This window comes from Lacerta agilis, chromosome 1 (assembly GCF_009819535.1).
Source record: "Lacerta agilis isolate rLacAgi1 chromosome 1, rLacAgi1.pri, whole genome shotgun sequence".
NCBI classification, from domain to species: Eukaryota; Metazoa; Chordata; class Lepidosauria; order Squamata; family Lacertidae; genus Lacerta; species Lacerta agilis.
Genome location: NC_046312.1, coordinates 67,008,849 through 67,034,876, shown reverse-complemented (window position 1 = coordinate 67,034,876; position 26,028 = coordinate 67,008,849). Strand labels below are relative to the sequence as shown.

The 26,028-nt window shown below is 42.8% G+C and overlaps 1 long non-coding RNA gene across 1 annotated transcript in view; it reads left to right on the top strand.

Annotated features, from left to right (window-relative positions):
- Positions 1-15,273: 15,273 nt before the first annotated feature.
- The window catches only part of LOC117048628, a 42,899-nt gene continuing 32,144 nt past the window's right edge, over positions 15,274-26,028 (top strand). Inside the window, exon 1 of the long non-coding RNA XR_004426861.1 lies at positions 15,274-15,418. This is a non-coding gene — a long non-coding RNA (uncharacterized LOC117048628). The remainder of the gene's footprint in view (positions 15,419-26,028) is intronic.

Sequence of the window (26,028 nt, the reverse complement as noted above, 5' to 3'; positions counted from 1 at the left end):
ATGGTTGCTATGGTGACTTAGGCCTTTGCTAAATTGCCACAGTTGAGGGGAGAGACTCCATGAGGCAAGGCCTCTTTCCACCTGCCTTGCCCCACTCTCTGGCCCTGGGATTCTTCATAATGGAGCTGTTCCTGGAGGAAGAACTGTGAGGGGAGAGACTCCATCAGGCAAGGCCTCTTTCCACTTGCCTTGCTCCACCCTCTAGTCTCTGCTTCTCAATTTGTATTGTATTTTTTTTTTGTACTGTGGCTTGCCATTATTTTATTGATTATAGTTTAGAAATTATTTATTGTAACTTGAGTGGATCTCTGTTTAACTTTTATATGTTGATATTATTATTTTATACTATAATAATTGTTGAATGTTACTTTTTGATGTAGGTTGCTTATTTTAAAGTTTTGTTTTATTATAACATTTTTGTATTGCATTAGATTTTTATAAGATGTACATTTTTTGTTTCTTCAGCTTGTAAACCGCCTTGAGTATTGTAAGATAGAAAGAGGGTATACAAATAAAAAAATGAAAATGAAAACAAATATTCTGAAGAAGGTATGAATTTGCATACTTATAGCCACTCTGGGCCCAGAGTATACACTGGTAAGACCCCAGGACAGGTATGAGCAACCTTTGGTCCTCCAGATGTGGCTGAATTAGAACTCCTACAGAACAGCCCAGGCCACTGCAAACGAGCTGAGCAGGAAAAACAAACATTTTCTCTTGGGTTGTGGATTTTTGAGGGGATATTCACTGAGTTCACATCCACACCATACACTAGAAGCAGTCTTCTACTGTTAAGTACAGTATAGTCATTTGATTCACTGACGTGGTAAATACTTGCGTGCATTATTACTGCTACAACAATTACCATGTGTTTAAATGTGATCGGTTGGGGTAACCAAATTCTAGAGAGTTCTCTGGTAGTTCTCATGTGACTGGCTAATGTTGGTCACATGGAAGGTGTCTAGTAAAGGAGAGACTTTGTTTTATGTGAAGCAAGATGACTGTGTTTTAGAACCCACTTGTGAATATTGCTAAATTGGATAGATTGTTGGAGTGCTTATTCTCTGCTTTGAAAGAAAGAGAGCAAAGCTGCAGCAGAAGGTAAAAGTGGAAATCTCTCAGAGGAGCTGCAAGGCATGGCCTAATTGAGATACAGAAGGCTGAGTGCTGAGCTCTGGAAAGAGAGGAAAATACAGTTTTGTTTGGCAGTTAGACTGTAAGCCCATGCTTGGATAAGCATGTGATTGTAAATATTATGTTTTAATTCATCTATAATTGTATGCAAGTAAGGTTTTTGAATGTTAAGTCTGGACATTGGTTTAATTTCCAAAGAAGAGTGTCAGCCATATACACAATTTGAGCTTCTTAGCTGTGACATTTCGCTACCCTTTCGTCAACATTTACCACTTTAACAGCCATAGCTTAACCACAGTTCCCAGAATCTTTGGGGGACTTTCAAAGTGGTAAGAAAGTGCTTTGATGTATGGTGTGGATGTGACCTGTGACTTTTTGTTAAGCACCACAGAATGTACCAGCAGGCACATTGTTGCCTCTGGATGCCATCATAGCAGCTCCAGCCCCAGGAGCACATCAGTTTCCCTAGCCTAAGACAAAAGGAAGCTGTTTTGGGGACAGTAAACATAAGTAGCATGATGATGAACTTTCGGCCTGGTGACCAGTCATTTACCGACAGAGAACCAAATTTTGGTTGTAAACAAATGAGAAATGAGGGGAACCAATTAGCAAGCAGGGAAAGCTTTCTGGGATGTTGGGGAGCTGAGAGAGGTCTTAGACCATTCTTCTCTAAGCTCCATATTAGCTTCATCTCTGTTTCACACAAGCAGTCCCCCCCCCCACCTCTATCTTTTTTGTGCTGTACTATAGCTCTTATCTGGAATGCACACAGTAAGAAGAAAATGTTCCTTTTGGATTGCATTCTTGATGCTTGTCAAAACTTTGCCTTGAGAAGGCTTTACTGTGTTGAGTTTTCCACATACATTTTGTACAGTTTTTTAAAACTTGTTTCAGGAAATCTTAATTCTACCTTAGCAAAAAAAATCCTTGTGATTTTTACACAGAGCTAGATTTTTCCTGATGTTCATGATATGGACAGCTTTGAAAAGATTTAATTTTTTCAGATTTCTTTTCTTCTTCTTTATTACATTTTATTTATTCCTGGGAGAGGTTCAGGCTGCACTATTTTATTTTGGAACATTTTTGTTTAGTGTTTCCTTGAACTAATTTTCTACTTAGATGTTCCTCAATGGATCTTATATCCTGGACACCAAATTGTTCTCTGCTAAGGGGGAAGTAAATGAGCATCCAACACCACAGGAGCCTGTTCCCTGGAATTCCACTCTGGAACTGGCAGCTAGTTTTCTTCTCTTTAATATGCTATAAAGTTAGGACAGCTAGGAATGTAGTAAGAGGCTAGTGGAGCTTAGGCAGGCCTGTTTGGGGTTCAGAAATTGTAGTTAATTAATTGTTATTAATTTTAATCTTACATACCAATCCATGCACATAACAGCAAGGATTAAAACTCGATGTTTTAGTAAATTTGATTTTTACATGTCACCATTGTATCCTAATACCCCCATATATACTGCATTGTACTTTGATTTTTCATTTAATATTGTTTGTGGCTTATGTGTACATCTTCCATACTCTGAAATTAAATGAAAATGGCAGTGCCAGCAAGTCCAGCTAGGTAGGCTCAGCATTCCCATCTGTGTCACTCCTGGTGGGTGGGGAGGGGTCTCAGTGAGGGTATTTTGTCCAGGACAGCCTCAAGCCTAGACATAGTCCTGCTGCAACTTAACATGTTGGCTTGCTTTAACTGAACACTAGCACCAGGGCAATAAAATAGGAAATAAGAAAATAGAAAATAAGGAAATAATCCTTGCAATTAACTTTCTAGCATTCATATATTCCTTTTCCTTTTGAGCCACCTAGTGAAAAATATCAGTGGTCTGTTTTAAGGAGTGTGTGTGTGTGTGTGTGTGTGTGTAGCAATCCTTATAGAAACCAGCATGTCCAGAGATCTTAACAAAATTTTGTTTCAGGTAGCAAACTAGCTGCTGTGCATTTGCCTTTGAGTGCTTCTCTCTGAGGAAGGAGGGGCATACCTTCTATAGCTTGAAACATGTTATCCTGTGTCACGCAAGCTGTTCGCGTTATAGATGCAAACATTCCAGTGTAAGCTAAGCTTATCTTGTGTCTTTTCCACTGAGACTTGTGGGTTTAGTTTTCCTGAGTAGTCTGCCTGAACATTGTCCAGTAAGACTTCATCTTAATTGATTAGGACTTGGAACGTACTTTCTTGGACAAATTGCGTTCTGATGAATAGTGCACTCTCCCTCACAGCTGGGCTGCCAGAAAGCCAAGATATTATTTTCTGTCTAGCAACCATCCCAAAGCGACCCTTAGGTAAAGTTCAGAATCCAATTTCATTTTTTAATTCATTTAATTCAATTCCATACATTTCAACACTAAGCGACTGGAATATGATTGGCTCCAAAAGTTTTACCTCAATTTTTTTTTCTGTGATGTATTCCATCTTCACCTACAAAATGTCCTATCATAGAAACCATTCACTATAACTACAAAGTATGATGTGGTGGCTGAGGAATGTTTCTTTCCCTTAGGTAGGGAAACACTGCCATCCTAACTTCAAGAGAATAAACACTGGATTGTCTGAATTAATTTTATAAGATTGCGCCAAACGCCTAAGACCAAGCAGAGGAATGATTATGTGACTCTTCTCAAATGCTTCAAAGGATACTGCTTTTCCATATTCTGTTCTCCTTTGACCTGCAGTGGGTCATGGAAAAAGTGAAGTATATTTTGAATGCCCATATGTAGTGTTGCAGCATTCCATTCTTAATCTGACCTCAGAGCAAGGAAGGAGGACTGTATTTCAAGCATACTGGTCCTAGTCCAACCAAGGTTAGCAGTGACAAGGCCTATTTCTTATTGAGATAATAAACCTGTGTCTGGGCTGTGCCACTCCAAACTGCAGAGGAGAACTCACATGATTGAGTACCATTGCTGCACCTAGAAAATTAGATGCCAGAGCAAAAGTTGTAGGCTACCCTGACATATGTTTAGGGTGTGTGTGTGTGTGTGAGAGAGAGAGAGAGAGAGAGAGAGAGATAAGGATAAGCTTCTTCTTCAGTAAGAACTTACCCCAAGGCAGGCATAGGCAACCTTCGGCTCTCCAGATGTTTTGGCCTACAACTCCCATGATCCCTAGCTAACAGGACCAGTGGTCAGGGATGATGGGAATTGTAGTCCAAAACATCTGGAGAGCCGAAGGTTGCCTATGCCTGCCCCAAGGGATAAGCTTAAGCACCAGTTGCCTGTTTGTTTCCCCCATTTTTTTAAAATAAAAAACTCAACAGTCTTGATCAACTGCAAGTCAGAGACAAATAATAAGAGAGTGTGTGTATGCTTAGATATTTCTCCTCTAGCTAGCCATTTTGCTCCCTATAACCCAGTTCCAGCTGATTTTTGTGTCTGTGGGTAGAAGAATATGGCTACCTGGCTAAACAATCCTGCTATTGTTTACATTAGACCTGTAAAACTTGCAACTAGTAAGCCACATCATGCAACCTACAAGCTATATATTGTGTGCTTGACAGCTTTTCTTTCTTGTTCATTCCTTTTTGTCATTCCAGGCAGACTGCAGAAACAGATTAATTTATTGAGCCCTCTTCTGGGCTGCCACACCTGACAGGTGCACATCAATTTGTCTGGTGAGCCATCAATTAAATTATATTGAATGTAATATGTGTTCAATATTTATAAAATGTGGATGACCTGTTACTGTTGTGAACATCTTTGAACTAAGCTTTGTTACTTGAAAAGTGGAAGACAAATATTAAATAAAATAAAATGGTGCTTAACATATACAATCATTTAACTTGAGAAGAAAGGAGCCTCCTGTTTTGCCAGACATTATTGACTTACTTCTTTTCTACTTATGATTCATTTTCTCCTGGCCTCATGGAAACTGCTTATACATGAGCAGCTCACATGGCTGCGAGATCTTCCTTTGTGACTCTAAGATTCCGCTGGGGGCTGGTTGTGTGGGTCTTTCCTACAGAATTGGAATACAAAAGGAATTCCCCCTTTCCCCTTTCAATGCAGTGCTCATTCTGTGAGAAAGAGCCATGTGATTGATTCCCATGTGCAGCAGGCTGGGGGTCATCCAGGAGGTGATTGGAGTTGTAGAAGCAGCAAGAAATGACATGACACTGGCTTGGGATTGAAATAGCCACAACAGTATTGATATGTAAGTCCGCTTTGGCATAGGCATTCAATATGTCAGTGTTTTTCAACCTTTTTGGGGCAAAGGCACACTTGTTTCATGAAAAAAATCACGAGGCACACCACCATTAGAAAATGTTAAAAAAAAATTAACTCTGTGCCTATATTGACTATATATAAAGTAATTTTTCAATTTTTCCCACTGCACACCAGGCAACATCTCGCGGCACACTAGTGTGCCGCGGAACAGTGGTTGAAAAACACTGCAATATGTATCCTGAATTAGCTAACCTGGTCACTGGCTGATAACTACCTCAGTATTGATCATGGAGTTAAAGATCCCTCTGTGATGCAAATCAAATTGGGTGATTCCACCAAGTCGCCATTTGGGGGTGTTATATGGACCATTAGCCCCTGTATGGGCTTTCGGACAGAACCCTACCCTTGGACCCCTTTACCAGGTACCCTGAATTTGATCCTGGATCAGGGGGTGGGGCACCAACAGCTTAGACTAAGGTTCCAACTCAATACCCCTTTCCCAATAAAAGTTGTGAAAGTTGCTATGTGCAAGGCACCCTCCCCATCCCAGACAGGGTCAATCGGTCTGCAGGCAACTTCCTCCCTGACCCCAAAATTAGACCGATTAATTCCACAGCCTTGCCACACACATGCACTGCCTACCTACCTCTTGGCAGAGCCAACAACATACAGAGTGGGAAGGTGGGACATCTGATTTCAACTGTGCCACATACTTGCAGTGCAGCTGGCTTTTATGCTATGGCAGTGGACCTGAGTGAGGACTGGCTCCACCAGCTGTGTCGCCAGAGCACATCCCCCTCTCAAGGGCCATGATAGGCCCATTTGCAGCCCAGAATAAAATTACCTCTTTTTCCCACTGCATCACACTGTTGTTAAACAGTTCACCCTAAATGGGATAGTGGAAAATGTGTATAGGGATTAAATGCTGTGTCAGTGTAAAGACGGTCTTTGCCCTATCCTTCCTCACATGCTGAAGTGCACAGAGGAAAGGAGAAAAGTCATCTAAGGATAAACGTCTGGAATGAAAGATAAGGCTGAATTTTGGAATTCTCTGGTAGTCACAAACAAGCTCTTTATTTACATTGCACATCATGCAGCATAATGCAAAACAAGTGGCTTGAGGTAATTCCAAGAGAGAAACAGACAATGGAGGGGGAAATTGAATTCTGGCTGAGAAACAGAATGATTTCAAGACATGGTCTAAATTTGCTTTCAACATACTAATCCTTGGTGTTGACAACCATGTGTTCTCAAAATGCATGAGTCTGAGACTGAAAAACGCAGCAGTTAGAATTAAGGCAATCAGGAGATACCCTCACAAGATCTCATTTAAGGTTTTGAAAACATGCTGCTTGGAGGGGGGCAGTGGTATTTCACATCTGGTAGTCTCTGATACAATGTTCTTTGCATTCCTAAACTTCTCTTCTTATAACAACCATTCTTAAGCAATGAAAACTCATTTATGTGACCCTTCCATTTATGAACCTTGAGCTGCTTAGTAATGTTGAGTTCAAAAGGGCGGAATGAGTGAGTTTGCTTGGCATCAGACTGGAAAGCAGCACTTCAAGGTGGGTGAATCAAATGGGTGTCTAAGAGCTTCAATGTCCCATCCATAGCCATTACACTAGAAAACAGATCCTGGAGAAAAGGGGCTGGGCAGTCTTTTGTGCAGGGGTGAGAAGCTTGCTGGATAACAACTTCCATCGTCCCTGACCTTGGCCATGCTGGCTGATCAATGTTGGGAATTGGAGTGCAACAACATCTAGGGCCACAGGTTCCTCCTCCCTGCTCTAGTGAATGATGCAGGGTCACTTAGTTGATCAGTCGTTTCACCTTTATTCACCACAACCTTGCCTCCATCACAGATATCTTTATTGTGTTTGCTGGTCTCCACTAGTTTACTTCATGACTTGTGTTGGCTGTGAGACCATATATTGGCTGTGAGTCCTGGAAGACCTGCTCCCTGCCTTGCAGGCCTTTTGCCGCCTGGCCTGGGAGGGTGGGGCCCTGACTGACTCCAGCTACAAAAGCTGAGGCTGCTGAACAGACTATTGGGCTGGGGTCAGAGCTGTCAACCTTCCTTTTTTGCATTGGGAAATGGCCATAGCTGTCAACTTTCCCTTTTTTTGCAATGGGAAACGGTGCTGGAATAAGGGAATTTCCTGCAAAAAAGGGAAAGTTGACAGCTATGGCTGGGGTGTTGTTTGTGCGGCGATTGTTGCTGTTGGTTTTTGTATCTTTATTATAGATCTTGTGATTTATGTGGAAATGGTTGAGTTTGATTGTGTATCTTTATGTTTTATTTATTGTTTATGACTAATTTTGTTATGTTGTAGTTATGTATTTTTTCATATCATAAGCAGCCTTGAGCATGGTTTGAACTATGGGAAGGTGGGATATAAATAAAATTATGTATGTATGTATGTTCCTTCAAATGGTGAAAAATGGTGCTGCTTAATTTATTTAAAGTCCAAATGTTTTAGGAAGGTAGAATATTTAGATCCCTATTTTCTTCAAAGGGCTACATTTGCCAGAGTTCCCTGTGAAGAGAGTTTGATTGTTAAACCACTCTGGGAAATGTAGCTTTGGGAGGGGAATCTGGGGTCTCCTAACAACTATCAGCACCCTTGACAAATGTCAGCTGCCAGAATTCTTTGGGGGAAGCCATGACTGTGGGAGTGCCTGATCACCTCATCTATCTCCTGATAAATCTCTATGTGGGACAAGAAGCTACAGTTAGAAATGGATATGGAATAACTGATTGGTTCAAAATTGGGAAAGGAGTACGACAAGGCTGTATATTGTCTCCCTGCTTATTTAACTTATATGCAGAATTCATCATGTGAAAGGCTGGGCTGGATGAATCCCAAACCGGAATTAAGATTGCCGGAAGAAATATCAACAACCTCAGATATGCTGATGACACAACCTTGATGGCAGAAAGTGAGGAGGAATTAAAGAACCTTTTAATGGAGGTGAAAGAGGAGAACACAAAATATGGTCTGAAGCTCAACATAAAAAAAACTAAGATCATAGGCCACTGGTCCCATCACCTCCTGGCAAATAGAAGGGGAAGAAATGGAGGCAGTGAGAGATTTTACTTTCTTGGGTTCCATGATCACTGCAGATGGTGACAGCAGTCACGAAATTAAAAGACGCCTGCTTCTTGGGAGAAAAGCAGTGACAAACCTAGACAGCATCTTAAAAAGCAGAGACATTACCTTTGCTGACAAAGGTCCATATAGTTAAAGCTATGGTTTTCCCAGTAGTGATGTATGGAAGTGAGGGCTGGACCACCGAAGAACTGATGCTGATCACCGAAGAATTGATGCTTTTGAATTATGGTGCTGGAGGAGATTCTTGAGTCCCATGGACTGCAGGAAGATCAAACCTATCCATTCTTAAGGAAATCAGCCCTGAGTGCTCACTGGAAGGACAGATCCTGAAGCTGCGGCTCCAATACTTTGGCCACCTCATGAGAAGAGAAGACTCCCTGGAAAAGACCCTGATGTTGGGAAAGATGGAGGGCACAAGGAGAAGGGGATGACAGAGGACGAGTGTTCTTGAAGCTACCAACATGAGTCTGACCAAACTGCAGGAGGCAGTGGAAGATAGGAGTGCCTGGCGTGCTCTGGTCCATTGGGTCATGAAGAGTTGGACATGACTAAACAACTAAACAACAACAACAACAACAACAACAACAACAACAACAACAACGTGGTTTAGATGCATGGTGTTAATGTGGTCTCAGTCTCAATATATAAATCGTTCTTGGCTGGAATGTGAACCCAGTGGCAAAACTGTTGGGTGATGCTCATTCACAGACTCAGCACCAATGATCAGAAGGGGAAAGCACCTGGACAGTGGGGAGAGCAGATACTGACAGTGGACAGCTGCTGACTGGACTACCTGAATCTAGCTATTAATGCTTGGCCTAGAATGAACTCTGGAATTAGAAAGGGCACCACTTGCTACTGCTGAAATTTCAGCACATGTAAGATGTGGCTGGCAGCATTGCTTGGTGCCCCTCAAAGGTCCCACAGCTTCATTGCAAGTCTGGTTCATGCCCAGAGAACGTGGATACTACTAGGGTCTTGGCAGTGGAGGACCAAGTGCTGCTGCCTGACCTGTGCCTCTGATCCCAGGCACCGTCATGGAACATAGAAAATTGCTTTATACAAAGCCAGACCATTAGTCCATCTAGTTCAGGATTGTCTTCACTGACTGACAGCTTCTCTCCAAGGTTCTAGGCAGGGGTCTTTTCCAGTCCTATCTGAATATGCTAGGGATTGGACCGGGGGACCTCTTCTTATACAAAGTATGTGCTCTGCCACAGACCTGTGGTCCTTCCAGATGGTAGTAGGCTGCTGATCCTTGCCAGTGCCACTATCTGCTTGCCACCTGCTGCCATGTCACCATTGGGATTGGGCCCAGAAGTGGAGCATAGGTAGGTGTATCTGCTTCACTTCCTCCTGTCTTCACTTCTCCTTCTGGGACCAAGCTCTACTGTGAGATGAAGGCAGGCAGCAGTGATAGCAAAGGGGAAGAGGAAAAGGAGCAGCAGTTGTTATTGCTCTTTTGCAGAAGCAGATGGATTTCCTTGTTAGGTATGTTGTGGAAGAAAGGAGGGCTGTATTTCCTTTCCTCAGTTCTTAAGGAAACCCCCTGAGGGGGTCTCTGGACAGAAGGGCCCTCGAACCATGGAAAAGATGCAGGCTCTGCATCAGGGATGGGGAGCTTGTGGTTCCACAGATCTTGCTGGAGTACAACCCCCATCACCCTTGATCATTGGTCATGCTGGCTCAAATTGATGGGAGTTTGGAGACCAACAACACCTGAAGGGCCACAGTTTCCTCACCTCTTCTCTACAGTGTCAGAGTGGCAAGGCTGGTTCCAGGACTTTTTTGGGGGGGGGGGCACTTGGACAAGATGCTCTCAGTAGTCCCTCCTCCAGCTCACTGCTGTTGCCCCATCCCATTTGTTTACCTCTGGACCCCTCAGAGAGGACAAGGTATGCAGAGGTCCCTGTGAGTTATTGTCACCCTCTTTCTGCTGTCTTGAAGAATGTGGGTGACAGGGAGCAACCGCATAGAGGAGGACCAAGGGGTTATAGGCCATTGCAAGTCAACCCTCCAGTTGGGTTGGGAGTCCTGGCAGGTGCCTGATAACGCTGAATCCTGATGCAAGTCCTCCCAAGTAGCTTTGGTTGCCATAGCACAATAAAAAGGTTGTTGGTTCAGATGTACATTTCATATGGGGATCAAGAACACATGTGGAATGAAGTGGATGAGCTCGCACGTAACCAGACTAGTATAAACTTGAATATCACAAGCAAACGCTGAAAACATTAACTGATTTACCAGATAAGAAGAAGAGCTAAAATATAGTTTTTGGCAGATTACCACTAGCGTCATTGTCTTGCTGTTATAAACTGCCAAGGACACTTCCTAACACTGTGGCCAACTGATACATATAATATCTGGTTAAAATCAACAACATCTATTGCATCTATTTGGGGGTCAGTGCCAACATTTAGTTGTTAACCCTGATGTAAAACTGCTAAACTCTTCCTTCAAAACTGTTGACAGGTCCCCAAATGTAGAATGAGTTATAATATATGCTATATTGTGTGTGTGTAGTTTGGCTTTGTAAAACAGATGTCATCATGGCTTGACATGGAATTATTGATGATAAACACAGTAAGACTAATTAGAACTCCAGATTCCTAGGTGTACCACCACCAGCCAGCCGTACACTGGAATGTGCAATTGGACAAGCAGGCCCCACAGTGACGCAAGATGCTGCCACGTGGAGGCTTCCTCTTTCATGCTGAGAGCAGTTCTGCTGACCCCAATAATGCTCTGGACGATGTGCACACTCGGCCTGACAGCAGGGAATGCTTCTCAGTTGCTCTCTTGAGCATTCAGCCCTGACAAAGCCAAGAACGAATTCCAGCTCTCCTCGCAAAACGGGTTGTCCCAATACATACACTTTTTTAATGAAGGAAAAGAAACTGGGGAAACCTCCAGGAGCCTCTTGTTTCTTAAGATGGCCTTGTGATGGGTATGGCACCTTTCACAGGCTCCTTTAATATAAAGAATGGGTGCATTTGTCATGGGATCTCTTAAGGTATGGCAGTGATATACCATGTTTCAGAGTTCACCTCTCTGAGGCTGCTATATACCATCTGCAGCAGTTGTAACTCTCCCAGAAGTTAAGCAGATACAGTATAATAAAGCAAATATTGCTTATAAAGCAGTACTTGTATGTTGTGGTATTTGGCACGCTCTCTCACTGGAGGTGGATGGGGCAGTGCAGAATACTATATGCTGTGATAGAAGAGCCTTATTGGTGACTCTTGGGGGCAAACGAAGCATGGAGTTAAATGCTCAGCTTTGGTCAAGCTTAAACTCATATACAATCCTCAGATTTTTTTTTAGACTGAAAATGCATCACAACTAGCAATGCTAGTTGACAACATTTTAGCACACTGTGGGTTACTCATTGTGATGAGTTGGTTACTCATGATTGTGACTGCCCAGTAAGATCTCATAGGACTGCAGGATCTGAACTGCAACCTCTTCCTCCATTCAGTCTTCTGGATGCCATTTTGGAGCAGTTCAGTACCTTATAACTCAAAGCACAGATCTATTTTTATTGAGTTTGCAATAATATACATTAAATGAACACAATGACATCCATACAAAGAAAGGGCTATAAATTGTAAAGGTATGGTTTCCCTAATCTCTGGAGGATTTATCAACATCATGATAAATTAGAGGGATAATCCTTAGAGGGATTCAGAAGGGTATGGAGCCATGGACTGGTTGGATGAAGGCTCAGAGCCCAGGGATTGTTGGTGGGAGAAAGATGAGTGGTCACAGGGAGAAGAGGAAGAAGACTGGGAGGATGAGGTGTCAGAAGCTGAAGAGGTAACAGGACTTAGTTTGCTCAGAGAGTCTGTGACAGAGAGAAATCTAGAATCAAAACCAGAAACTGGAGCAAGAGAAAAGGGAGGCTAAGAGGCAGAGATACGTTCAGCTGGGGAAGAGGCATGGGTGTCTCCCTCTCCTGCTGCAACAAGCTCCTTGGTCTCCCAGAACCAGGAGAGGCATGAAGAGTCTGCAAAGTTAGCTTTGTGCAGGTGCAGTCTCAGACTGCTTAGAAACAAACCCTGGAGAGGAGAGGACCTAGGAAGCTCTGAGGAGGTGGGGATCTTCAGTCTTGGCAACTGCTTCATGGGGGAAAGACCCAGTAGAGATGAGTTGCTTTGCTCTGTGGTTTATGCTTCAGTGATCCCTCTACATCTTGACACTGCTTTCTGCACTGTTTCTCCACATGTGCTGAGCATCTATGAAGCTGTCCACTGTTCCTGCAGCCCTCTGGATTAGGGCCCAAATATATTTTTATTCTAGAATCTGGATAATGAGGAAAGTTTCAAATCAAAGTTTCAAGCTCATGACTAATATGGATCGTAAAAGTCACACATACTCTCCTGGCCAAGAATAGAGAAAGTGCTTGTAATGTTCTTCCAATATTTTAAATAGTGCTTGGTGGAGTCTTTCGATGGAAAAGTACTTCCTTTTGTGTATCCTGAATCTTATACTGAGTCAGGCCATTGGTCCATCTATGTAACTCAGTATTGTCTGCACTGACTGGCTGTGCCTGTCCAGGATTTCAGGCAGGGGACACTCCCAGTCATACCTGCAGATGATAGAACCTGGGGAAATCTGCATCCAAAGCAGATACTCTCCCACTAAACTGCAGCACTTCTCAATCTTTCAGCTACAAGGCCTGGAGTCCTAGGGTGGTACTCACCATGAATCCTTCCCAGAGTGGACCCATTCAGTTTAATGGGCATGACTAATTTAGGTTCATTGATTCTTTTTTTTTTTAAAGTAATCTTTATTGGTTTTATTTACACACATTAAAAATATTTACAGTCTCAACAATACAGATAAAAAAAGAAAAAGAAAAAGAAAACAAAGAAAAAGAAAAAGAAAAACACAAAAAGGTTAAAATTGGTTTACATAACCACACTTCTCACATACATACATACATATTAGGTTCATTGATTCAAATGGGTCTGCTCTGAGTAGAATTTAGTTGACTACCACTCCTAGTATTATGAGAGAGGAAGAAAACTTGTTTTCTACCCACTTTCCCCACACCATGCATCATTTGATAAACCACTATCATGCCCTGAAAAGCCCCGAAATGTTCTATCTGGAGTTGTTTCCTATTGCTTGATGAGACATGAACTCAATACCACTTAATATGTCACAAATACCCCTGCTCCATTTTGTATTTTTTTCAGAAGACAATACAGTACAACTCCAACGTGGAAGTGCTCCTGATATGTTGCAGAAACACCAACTAAAGTGGCAAACTCCAGCAGAATTGCTCTTTGCTTCCCTTTTATCAGTTTAATTATGATATGATCTTTGTATCTTATTTTGTTTTTTGTTTTTCCTTTGCGGGACGTCAAGGGATGGAATTTCCCAGATCTGTTTAATTTCAGGCACCCTTTGTCAGACACTCCCTCTTTGGCTTGCACATTTCACCCTCCCCCCCTTCATCCCATATGGGGTTGCCAAATTTTTTACTGGCTCTGCAGCTATGCCTTTATAACAGCAGCCTGACACACAGAAATTAAGCAGGTGAAGGTTTCTCCCTCAATTTATGTGCGTGCCAGGAAAAGCAGTGCCTGCTTAATTTCTTCCTGTCAAACTGCTGCTCCTTCACTGCTGAAGCTAACATGGGAACACTGGGGTGAGACTCCATAGCATGCTGGAGGCTGGGATATAGCGTAGTGACAACTTCCTGGGACTGTGCTCTCAGACCTCAGAGTCATCTTCAGGCACAGAGAGAAATAGGGGTATTCAACATCACTCACTGCAATTGGCAGGCAGTGTATAGCCTCTGAATTGGCCAGGCCTGGTATAAATCCTGGGAGTCTGAACTTCTGCCCTTGCTGGGTCAGGACAACTGTATATTCTAATCTACATGTTTTGCTGTTGCTTCTGCCTCTCCACTGAGTGCCCTCAGAGATTCTGGGTTGGAAAACACCCACACCCACACACCTCTCCAGATCTGACTTTTGGTAGAGCTAGATTTGTTCATTGAAAAATCCCTTAATGCCATGAACAGATGATCCAGGGTAGAGTTACTTCCCAAATCTGCCCCACCCACCATTTGTGGTCATGCCTTGCAGACACACAAGTAGCTGGATGCCATTTTTCACTTCAAGAGGATGTGTAGTTCCTGTATTGAATATAAGGGGTGGAGACATACACTGGGCCAAAAAGGTTCCCCACCCTTTTAGCATATTCTTTCAGACAAAAATATATTTCAAGGAAAAGTGACAAATGCTCTGAAAGGGCATTGTCAGGGACCTACAAAATCCTATGCAGATTTCCTCAAATGTAAGCCCTACTGAGTTCATTTGGGACACCCAAGTGAGTGTACTTAAAATGACAGCTACATAGGAATTGTAAGGATTTGCCACTATTTAGTACTTTTACAGAAGAAAAATTATGATTACTGATGTTCCGGTAAAGACAGAACCAAGGAAATCAAAGCATTCTCTGCAGTTTAGTAAATCAGGAAAAATGTGTTTGCTGTCAGGGAACAAAATACATTGCTAATTAGTATACCTGTCACCTAGCATATTTTATTTGTTTTTAGATGATTCAATTTTCCCCCACTGGTATTGGACACCAATAAGACTAGCTAAAATTCTGTGTTGAAAATGCTGTGGGAAGGCTGGATGTGATATGCATGTATAGTGGGAATGTATTATTGTACAAAAAAAATGGATCAATGTTTTCACGGTTATTTCTATTACTACTAAACAACCCCTGCAGCCTAATCCAGCATTAACACTCTTCACACTGGAATTTACTTCAAGTTGTCTTAAGGATTTTAAAGTATTAATGGTCGTTTTTTTTTCTGACTGCAGCATGCCTGGTGATAGCCCAGCAATGGAAAAATCAATCGGAAAGACCCATGGCTCTGGTTTAATGCTGTGTGGGATGTGGCCTTAGCAGAATGACTTAGCTATCATAGAAGAGTTATACAAGGAACTTCCAGAAGAGACAAGTTTGACACGGTATAACATCCTTTTATTTCCTATGCAAATGAATGTGAAAGAGATTTCTTATGGCCCATTACTCAAATAGCAGCACTCTTAAGTGGCATTTATTACCTTCATGCAATACCATATGACAGTTCTGGGGAAATGTGTTGCTTCTGGTTGAGGGAGTGGGGTCTGTTTAGTCTGGAGAAGACTGAGAGGTGAAATGATAGTCATCTTAAAATATCTTAAGGGCTTTCCCATGGAAGATGGGGCAAGATTGTTTTTTTGCTGTTCCTTAGCAAAAAATAAATAAATAAATGAACCAATGGATTCAACTGACAAGAAACGAGATTCTGACTAAGCATTAGGAAGAGCTTTCTGGTGGTAAGAGCTGTTTGATAGTAGAAAGTGGTGAACTTACCTTCATGTATGTGGGTGGGTGCAAGGCAGAACTGTCAACTTTCCTTTTTTGGGATTCTTTAGCTGTGATTCCTGCATTGTAGGGGGTTGGACTAGATGTCCTTTGGGATCTCTTCCATCTCCACAATTCTGTGATTCCAGATTAGGTAAAAGTAAGGTAAATGACCCCTGGGCAGTTAAGTCCAGTAAAAGGCATCTATGGGGTGTGATGCTCATCTCGCTTTAAGGCAAGGGAGCCAGCGTTTTTCCACAGACAGCTTTCCAGGTCATGTGGCCAGCATGGCTAAACCACTTATGGTGCAACGGAACACCGTGACAGAAACCAGAGTGCACAGAAACTCCATTTACCTTCCCGCTGCAGGGATACCTATTTATCTACTTGCACTGGTGTGCTTTCAAACTGCTAGGTTGGCAGAAGCTGGGACAGAGCAACGGAAGCTCACCCCGTCGCACGGATTCAAACTGCCAACCTTCAGATCAGCAAGCCCAAGGGGCTCAGTGGTTTAGACCACAGCGCCACCTGCGTCCCTTGATTGCAGATTACCTTGTAGTTGAAGGAAGTGTGGGATAAGGTAGCCATCGCAAAAGAGCTAATCAATCAAATAAGCAACTGTGCATCTCTCTGTACATTGCTGTAGTAAACACCTATGAACATTAGAAAGATAAAGAAAAGCAATAAAACAAGGGAAATAGGACTTAAAATACACATATGCATGTATGGGTGTGTGCAAACACATACACCTGGGCCTTAGTTACTCCATATGGTTATTTTGAAAATTGAGACGTTTTGCTTTTTCTGCTCTAGAGCCAGAGCCAAAGAAATAATCTAGGCTGCACACCAGCGCTAACTAAACAAGCACATGTGTCACCCAAGGCAATAAACAGCCTGATAAATGATGTGATGATAGGTGACTCCTCCTTCCCTATATAAACTCCAGCTACTAAACACATTGGCCGTGTCACAAACATCATCATTGTGATCACCTTCCCCAACAGCTGTATTATTACAGTTTCTTTTTTTCTTTTTTGAAAAATAATAATGTATTTATTACTACTGGCCTTGTATATAAAAATTCTGCCTTGGCACACAAAGGAGGTAAGCCAAGGGGTTGGTTCCTCATCCTCATAAATACAATAATGATTCATCAGGGGTATTACCATACCTCTTTCCGAGTGTATATATAGCCAGATTTAAGGCCAATTAATAACATTACATTTTGACTATTTTTTTTGGGGGGGGGAAGGTCAGCATTGTTTTCTATTGGGCGAACTGGTTGTGTGCTTCAGCCCACCACAGTCACCAACTGTCAGCATAACTACATGCGGATTTTACAGAGAACTGTGCTTTGGGAAAAGTGTAAAAGAAACTTGTTTCAAATGCATCTTTTAAAGTAGTTTTGATGACTCGGAAAATAGGCTGCAAAGAGAGGTCACAATGAACCTATAGTGGAATGGGAACACTTCCTGTCTGAGATTTCATAAGGAGGAAACAATCATGTTCATAGAGGCAGAGGCAGTAGAAATAAAACATCTAAAAAAGCCAGACTACGGTATTTAACGTGCACAGAGTACAAACGGAAAGAACCTCTGGCACATAAGAGAGTCACACATCTGGTCTACTACACATTACACGGAATAAGGAGGTACAAATATGGCCAGTACAACTTCAGACTGAAGGTGGATGACACATTTTCTAATGCTCACCCATGCAAACACGTACAATCACACACACACTTCTTCCATATAGCACATTATGGAAAGTTCTGCAACAAACCACTCCCTTGTTTATTATAGAAAATATGACCTCCTTACCTGCAGTATGGTGATGGAGCTGAGAATTGTACCCTTTCTTTCTGCATAAGGCATGCATAGAAAAGCTCTCAAACTTCTAGGAAGAGCCCAGAAACGGTACAGTTGTTTTTTTTTGGGGGGGGGGGAGAAAAGCCAGCATAGACATAAGTAATGCAAACTTGTTATAAGGTGATGTAGTAAAAATCATTCCTATGCCGAGGGATGAAGATGGCTGATGTGTTGATGAGAGGTCAGCCCTCTTTTGAAAATTAAGCGGCTGATCTTGGCCCAGCTATGAGAACCTGCATGGGGGGTTGTGGGGGAGCTCAGAGGCACAGTGACATGGGAGGACCCTGTGTGTGCTCAGCCATCATATGGCACATCTTGACAACATGATTGCACTATTTCAGAGGCTGGTGTATGTTGGCATGACACACAGATGTCTTGAAAAGCCATGTGGAATGCTATATTGAAAGCATCCATTCACATGGCAGTAAGTGAGCACAGGGATTGATGCTTCCAGGGGCGTCGCTGGGGAGGGGCGGTGGGGGCGGTACGCCCCCAGTGACAGGGTGAGCAGCGGCGGGTGGGGGTGACAAGCGGCGGCCACTCCCGCCACTCCCACGCGCCGCCGCTCCCTCCGTCACCCCGGGAGCAGCAGCACACGGATGGGGTGCTTCTGCCGCTTTTTTTCGGCGGGGGGGGGGCCGACCAGCGAGGGGGGTTGTCACGCTTGTCACCCCCTCCTCACTGGTCACCACCCCCTGCCGAAAAAAAGCCTCGGAAAGGGGGAAATCCCCCCTTTCTGTATACACGTGCGTCGTGCCCCTCCCCCAGGGGGTGCCTCTGCGCTGCCGCCGCCCCCAGCAGCGCAGAGGCTAGCGACGCCACTGGATGCTTCCACATTCTCTGCTGTTGCTGCATGGTAGGCAGCTAATAAACAGGAAACTAAGGCTTAAAGGGAGGCAACCAAGACTATACAAATGAAAGGGGAAACATTCTAGGTGGAGATAATTCTGGATTAGAAGGAAAGGCCAATGCTGGTTTGGGATTGTGTGAAACTGTAACCTTCGGCATTTGACAGGGGAAAAAATGAGCCCTACTTCTCTGTTGAACTTTGCATTGTTACTTTAGAAAGTTTGCATAGGATTAGGTGTTTGGAACTCAGGGCTTTCTCATTTTTGTAAATGTCATGATGCCATTTCTGTTCTTTTTGGCACCTTGAGCAAGTCTTGTGATTTACCCAAGAGATGTTTTAGATCATACAAGAGATGTTTTAGATCATGATTCAACACCCTGATTCATCCTACTTTGCAAATATTGTTTCAGGGTACAGTGGCCGCAATCTAGTTTTCCAAGGAACAATTGATAAAGAATGCACAGTAATTACTGCAAAAGCCAACATGTTCTTACTTCCTAATTAGAGAAAATATTGTTTCAACTGAATCATTCTTCAGTAAGCCATGCTCTTGAAGAGTGCAACACAACAAATTCCATAAATACTAACCCCCCAAAAAGCCGGTTTTAGGGGAGTTGGAAAATAGCAGCAGACAGTAAATGATAAATTGCATAGTGGCTTGTATGTGTTGATCAGAATATTTTCCTACTGTCACTTTTGAATTCAAATCATGCCCAGAGTTAAAAAAGTATAGTGCTGATTGCATGAAAAAGTCATATTACCCTTATTGTAGGTCTGAAAAGTATATTTGTATAACTAGATAGTGACATTTTGACATTCCCCCTTGCCTAGTTAGAGGGGAGAGCAACACTGCCACCTTTTGGTCAGAAAGGACCATTTACATGGTCTCTTACCAATGCATATTTACATTTGCTTGTTTCATGAATTAATCCAGGGCTTTTTTCAGCAGGTACTAGCCGGATCTCAGTTCCAGCACTTCTCAGGTGGGCACCATTGCCATTATAAGAGAAAAAGGTGAGTTCCAGCACCTCTTTTTCTAGAAAAATAGCACTGGAACAATCTAAAATATAAGACAAAGAAGATTTGCTATGCTTGTTTCAAATTGATCCTCCATGCTGTTTTCTGATAGCACTCTGGTTGCTGTGCTCCTTTGTTTGTTTTTTGGTAGCACATGTGTATGTGTTTGCACAGAACAAACAGCTTCAACACAAAAAGGCTTCAGTACCATTCTACTATCTGCTATCCTGTGGAAAAATACATGTGTGGAAGGAGGCAGAGCAGGGTACATTTTTTATGCTGCCAAAGGTCTGTATCTCTCTCCCGACCCTCGCAAAAGAGAGAGAGAGAGAGAGAGAGAGAGAGCGCATTGCTGTTTTTTCATTCCAGGCAAGGCCATTTGGCTAGTTGGTCCAGACCACATTTGGTTGAGAGATAACTGGTTATTCGTCAATTGCCTGAAACTGGTCTGTCTGTGACACCTGAAACATATCCTGTAAAACAAGGGTGGGGGAAATGGAGTCGGACACACTTGCTGCTTTCCCCTCCAAAGTATGTCCTTCTCCTCTATTCATTTTAGACTGTTTGTAGCAATCTGGGTTCCTGAATCTGGGTCTTTGCTGAATCTCCAGTTTTGTGCTTGGTCATTTCTCAAGAAAATGGTTCAGCTTAACACTTTGATAGATAGCCTTACAGAGCTGCTGGACCATAAACCAAGAACTTATACACTGGCCACTAATAATAAAACATATGTTGTAGATATTTTTCCACATTTATTATGATATGTTTCTGACATACATACATGAGAAAACATGGTATACTTGTTTGTATAACATTATTCTTGTTTAAAAGGTAAAGGGACCCTTGACCATTAGGTCCAGTCGCGAACGACTGTGGGGTTGCGGTGCTCATCTCGCTTAATGGCCGAGGGAGCCGGCGTACAGCTTCCGGGTCATGTGGCCAGCATGACTAAGCCATTTCTGGCGAACCAGAGCAGCGCACAGAAACGCCGTTTACTTTCCCACCAGAGCGGTACCTATTTATCTACTTACACTTTGATGTGCTTTCGAACTGCTAGGTTGGCAGGAGCAGGGACCGAGCAACAGAAGCTCACCCCGTTGCAGGGATTCGAACCGCCAACCTTCTGATCAGCAAGCCCTGGGCTCTGTGGTTTAACCCACAGCGCAACCCACGACCCTTATTCTTGTTTATAAAACCCAATTTTAAAAAGGAAGAGTCAAGAGAGGACTTCCAATCTCAGAAATTAATCTAGTTTATTGTGATTCCTCCCTCATTGTTTTGCCATTTTCTAATCTTTATTGGGGGGGGGGGTTGATCTTCATCCTGTTGTGAAATGCCTAGAAAGCTACCGCAAGACAGCAGAGACACAGGCAAAACAATAAGAGCAGCTGCAGAAAGGGCAAAAGAAGAGAGGAATCTTAAACATCCTGTAGCTAAACAAACAACACAGGAAAAAATTATTATGATTAACTGCTTAAAACAAGGCTCGGGCTGGAGAACATCAAACTTCCATGTGTGAAATGAATGCAGAAAGCAACCTCTCCCCCCATTTTAGAGCCATAGAAATGGAATATCCTGGACATTCCATCTAGCAGATGAAGGAACACAGAGTATATATTCATCCCAATTATAGCTACTTAATATTTATTTAACACACCAATGTGCCAGCTGCTGTACAGACAAAATGTCTTGGTCTACTCTATCAACAGGCTTAAATCCTGAATATGCTTCTGAATGAACACATTTAGAGCCATGTTGCATGTGGATCTGTAGTTGTTTTCTCCACAATGCAAGCTATTCATGTTTAGAAATGCTACTTCTGGTCCCTTATTCAGTGAGCATCAAGCTGCATACCTGGGAACAAAGCAGTTCCTCTCCCAAAGTAAAGAGTGGGAAAATGCACTTTCAGCAAGTGCATGAACATCCCATAAATTGGAGACATTTTCCAATGCGTGCATGTACAATGGGACCCAGTGATGTTCACTCCCTGGTCATCAGCCATCCTATGTCCATTGATCACATATGTGGGCATTGAAAGAGCACTTATCGGCCATGGTTAAGCATCAGTCAGTCCCCTAGTAGGATGTAAGGAATTGTCCCCAGTTATTGCTGGTGGACAGTGAGCTATTCTGCTCTTCTTGTGATGATATTGCTCCTGTTACCTGCTCTTGGGGAAGGAAGACACAGCAGAAAAGAGTGAGTCCTCCTATTGTCTGCTCCGGGGGAAGACAGTGTGGCTGCTGATTGGACAGTAGTCCACGTTTTCCAGTTAAGTTTCACAGAACTCCTGTCTGGTTTTTATATTGCTCATTGGCCTCAAGAAGCAACATGAGGAACAAGATGCCATTCCAATAATCTCTGAAGCATCTGAGGTAGGGAATTATCATCTTAACTTCACTAGTTACTACGAATGGACTCCTCAGGACTCAAGGAATAGGGGGTGTGCACACCCTGATTAGGAGAAAGCACTTTTTGTACCATCAGAGGCACTAATCTCTGTATTAATTTGCTCTGTTTAATCTACTTCTCTCTCTCTCTCTCTCTCTCTCTCTCTCTCTCTCTCTCTCTCTCTCTCTCTCTCTCTCTGTGTGTGTGTAGGGGGTGTGGTGATCCAGGGCTCATCCATCCATACTTAGCTTTTGCCCCACGCTTTCTAGGCACAGGCCTGCGCTTTATAGTGCCATGTCTAACTGCTCCTTCCTGGCATTTCCCCTGTGAAAACCTGCTCCTTAACTCAAAATGGAACAAACAGCAAGTTGGGTTTCCCGCAGACCTGTGCTTAGAGACGTGGCATGAAAGGAAGTCTGGGTAAGCCCTCAGTAACACATCCTGGCTAAAGCTACCGGTAGTTCTCTTTATTTCTTGGCTGTAGTGGGGTGGAGGGAGAGGGAGAAGAAACAAATATCCTCAAGCTTCCTTTCTCACTTCCTCTGTGTTTCAAGCTTTGCTTGAGTTTGGCTTTCTGGTCTTTAATAGGGACCAATCCCTTATTACAGGTTTGCAAAATGTCTAAGGATGCTAATTCTCAGTCAAATCACTTTTTGCAAACAAAGGCTGGACTTTGTTGGCAGCATTGGCCCTACTGTTAGGCAGAGTGAGGCTATTTAACTATTGAAATATGCATAGGAAAAGTTAATTGGCATCCTTCTGTCTCAGGAGACAATGGAAGAGTGCATCTTCCATTATACAGGATAGCAGGGCATAGTAGCAGTAGATATTATAGGATAGGAGGGTAGTTATTAATAGTAACGGTATACAGTTTTAATGAACTACATCTATCTGTTAAGCACTAGTATTTTTAACAGTCTAGTACTTGATTATGTTGGGGCTTTTGTTTTAACTGGAAAAGCCTCAAAAACAGTTTAGCACTTGGAAAACACCAATGGCGTCCAGCAACACTTCTTGCTGTGTTTCCCTCTGCTTCTCCAGTGCTTTTGCAGAGTGGCTAATAGTCAGGGATGATAGAAGCTGGAATTCAACAACATCTGGAAAGCCACCCTTGCTCTATAGAATAGACTTGCATAGGTTGTGGCATACAAGGGGCGTGATAAACTTTTTGCCTTTTGCTGCCTGCCTAGGACTGCAAACATGTAAGTGGGGGTTGCTAAACACCTCGCAATCAATGCTTGGATCACTGGTTGGGCAGCCCGTTCTATAATGTCCGTTACAGCTGCTCTAACTTGGTGTAAAAGTATACATCTTTGAGCATGTGCAAATACTTGGAAATAATAATTGATTTGTTATTTTCTTCATTCCTGTTCCTTTGGCCTCCTTCCATCATATTGGGAGCCCTCACATGCATTAGTTTTCTTCTGGTTTTTCTAATGTGTGCACAATGACATACACATAGCTGACACTTCATAAAGAAAAAGAAAAGCAATTGATTTAAAGAGCTAATCCACAGTAAAATGAGATTCCCTGGCCTCTGCACTACTGTATGAGACTCCAGTTTGCAGGCATTTGTCTTCAGATGCTTCCAAGCCAATCTCTGATCTCATTTTTGCTAGTGCTCAGTGCATTCCATGTTTCTGAGTAGACAATCGGCAGATGAATATGGGACAACTTCCTCGGTTCTGTTGTCTGCAAGCCGAGGAACACATCATCCCCCAGGGAGCCAGACGGGATCAATTAAAATAGTTTGCATTTTTGTTTAGCTCCTTTTGTTGCTTTGGCAAGAAGAAATAACATAACCTAAGCTTTTTTCATTCCTTGTGGGATTGGGGCAGCTTGTCCTCTTAGGAAGAATCCTTCCTAACATATAGGTAATTTATTGTGCAATTATTGTACTCTTCCTTGGTCAGTTAAGATTATTTTCTTCATCCACCATGGGTGCTCTAACTTTAAAGGTCAGACCACACATAAGATTACAACCTGTACTTAAACACATTTTTCTAGGAAATGTGCTTTGTGCTTATTTATTCCAGGTCCTGTTTCCTTGCTACATATCGTTCTTCTATTCAAATGTGACTTTAACAAAGGGCAGCTTCCCTGTGAAGCTGATTCTACCACAAAGCCAGACCCACCTTCTGTGCTCCATTCTTTTCCTGACCTGAAAAGTGCCCTTTCTAGGGTGGATTGCACCAGACGCAGAATGCTACTTGTGATTATGAGAGACTAGTTCAAGTAGCATTGCAGGACAGCCCAGCCTTCAAAATAAGAGGCTGGCCCAGGGTGGGGTGTCACTGAGTCAAGAAGCTGGTGATTCTGATTAACCATTTAATTAATGAAATGGAGAGCTACATGCCTTTGCAGAGAACCCAAGAGAAATTGAGGCTCACCTAACCATGGGCTTGTCTACATGGGATTTTAATGTGTTTGCAGCTGTCTGCACCCCCAGTTAATTTGTGTAGCCTGTATGAAGTTAACTCAAACAACACAATCTCGATGTTTTTCCCTTTGTAAATTTGGGTTTACCTGATATGGAGATAATCCAATAAATTGTGGGTAGGTCAGGTTCCAAACTGCTCAGGGTGATAGATGACTTGTTTCAGTGGGTTTTTGGGTGGGCAGATCAATTGCCCCTTTATGATACTTCCGTTTCCATGCCTGCTTCCTCAAAACTTTCATTTATTTTCTGGCTGTGCTCATAACTATTTCCAGCTTTGCTGACCACCATATATACAGATGGTGACCATTTTGTGCACATCCAATTGATGTGTGACTGCTGATGCGTGGGGCCCTTAGGACCCAGAACAGGGCAGAATGAAGGCATAATAGGCTTGTGCATGTTCTACCAACTTGCGTGGGGGCCAGAATCAGAATCCCCATGCAAAATGCTCTCTCTCTCCCCCCCTCAAATTTGCAAAAAAACAGAAAAGTGCCAAAGTGCATCCTGAGAATTTACAAATGCCTCTTCTGTACGTTTGCACAATTCATAGGTCATAGGCAGGGAATTTTATTTTTAAAAGCAACAACCAGGTGTGCATACAGCTGTCTGTACTCATGCCCTGTCACCACTTAATTGGCACAAGAGAATCAACCAAAAGTCAGGGATGATGGGAATTGTAGAGCGTAGGACTGGCCGATCGGAAGGTCGGTGGTTCAAATCCCTGTGACGGGGCGAGCGCCCATTGTTCGGTCCCAGCTCCTGCCAACCTAGCAGTTCAAAAGCACATCAAAGTGCAAATAGATACCGTAAATAAGGACCGCTCCAGTGGGAAGGCAAATGGCGTTTCTGTGCACTGCTCTGGTTTTGCCAGAAGCGGCTTAGTCATGCTGGCCACATGACCCGGAAAAAACTGTCTGCGGACAAACATCGGCTCCCTCGGCCAGTAAAGTGAGATGAACGCTGCAACTCCAGCGTTGTTCGCAACTGGACTTAACTGTCAGGGGTCCTTTACCTTACCTTTTTTAACATGTGGAGAGCCAAAGCTTCCCTATTCCTGCTACATATCCATTGAACATTGTGGGACGTAGTATTTATGAGTAAACTTGCACAAAACTATGCAAGAGAACTAAAATTATTGATACAATGAATGACAATTTTGGCTTCTATTAACATCACCTCACTGGCTATGGTATTATGCTTTATCCAACAGAATCTCTTCTACAGGGGCTGTGGAATGGACTCATATAATGAAAGATGGAAATAGATGGGTGTCCAGTGGTTGCTACATTTAGTTAAGATGTAGCTCTCCACATCAATACTTACGCTTTCATGGATCTTTCCCTGGGATATTTCCCAGCTTGATATATTGACCTTACAAAGTGAGCACTTTCCCCATGAAATCACTCTTCAGACTTCTGCCTATACTAAGGGAGCTTCCAGATGGAAACCTTCCATCGCAATTGGCTCATTCAGATGTAGTTTTTCTGTATGCACATTTCCACACATCTCATTTCCCCCCAGTCATTATATTCCTTGCTATTCTCTTGTGCAAATGTGTTTCCACACCAGCAGTGGTTGCAGATTTGTGTAAGGAGTTATTTTTATTTACCAGATTTTTGCAGCAGTAAGGGGCCAGTATTTTGATGATGATGTCATGTGGACACTGCA